Below are 945 nucleotides of genomic sequence, written 5' to 3' on the forward strand. Positions count from 1 at the left end.
ATGTAAAGGCAAATTATCAGCCTGCTTAACATCAGTATAAGGAATGGCTAGCAGATTTTCATGGAAACCTTTTTATATACTTGTGGTAATCCTGCTTTTTTCAGCACTTTTAAAATTATTTTAAATGTGCATTTCATGGTTAAACACAATTGATTTGGAACTGTCCTATAACTGACAAATCTTACATGTTGGCCTAATTACTGACCTGATTCTGTAGATGTGAGAGTTTTATGTCAGATGAAACTCTGTAAAATGGAGACTGGATTTAGAAAAAAGGGTAATTGCAGTATAAGTTACTTCTTCACGAATGACATATCGAATGACAGTTCACAGCCCTCCCTTTTGTAATTGATGTCAACCCTCTTTTTACTAGCATAGCTATTGGAGCAATATTTCTTCAGTGAGATTGGTTCCCTTATCTAGCTTACCATGAAGCTGCACAAACATTCACGGCACTGCTAGCACCAACATTTCTGTGGGTTTATTTTTTTTTAAAAAAGGTAGCTGTACTTTTTTAGAGCATTAAAGGACTGTTTAAAGACAACTCTATGACACAAACACGAGCGCTGGCTTGGAAATCTAGACAGTATTAACAGGATAAGAACAAAGACAAAGAGGCTACCTAAGGTGGCTTAACACAAAATCAGCCTGAGGTGTCAAACAGAGCTATCCTGCATCAATTTATAAGTCACAAAAACGGGGTAACACGGGCCAGATCCTCCACCAGCTTTGAAGGTTTTGCTTCTTCAGCCAAAGAAGAAAAAGAAGCTGAAAGAAAAGGCCCTCAGGAACAGGCAAGCGAAAGCACGCTCCGCCTGCAACCAGGCCGGGGGCAGCGCCTCAGGCCCCCGGGGCCTCCCCGCCGCCCGGGGCTCCTCCGGCAGCCCCGAGGAAACACCGGCGGCGCAGCTCAGAGCGCCGCGCCGCCCCCGGGCTTGAGGAGCA

Source organism: Pygoscelis adeliae, unplaced genomic scaffold, assembly GCF_000699105.1.
Source record: "Pygoscelis adeliae isolate BGI_AS28 unplaced genomic scaffold, ASM69910v1 Scaffold232, whole genome shotgun sequence".
Taxonomy (NCBI): Eukaryota; Metazoa; Chordata; class Aves; order Sphenisciformes; family Spheniscidae; genus Pygoscelis; species Pygoscelis adeliae.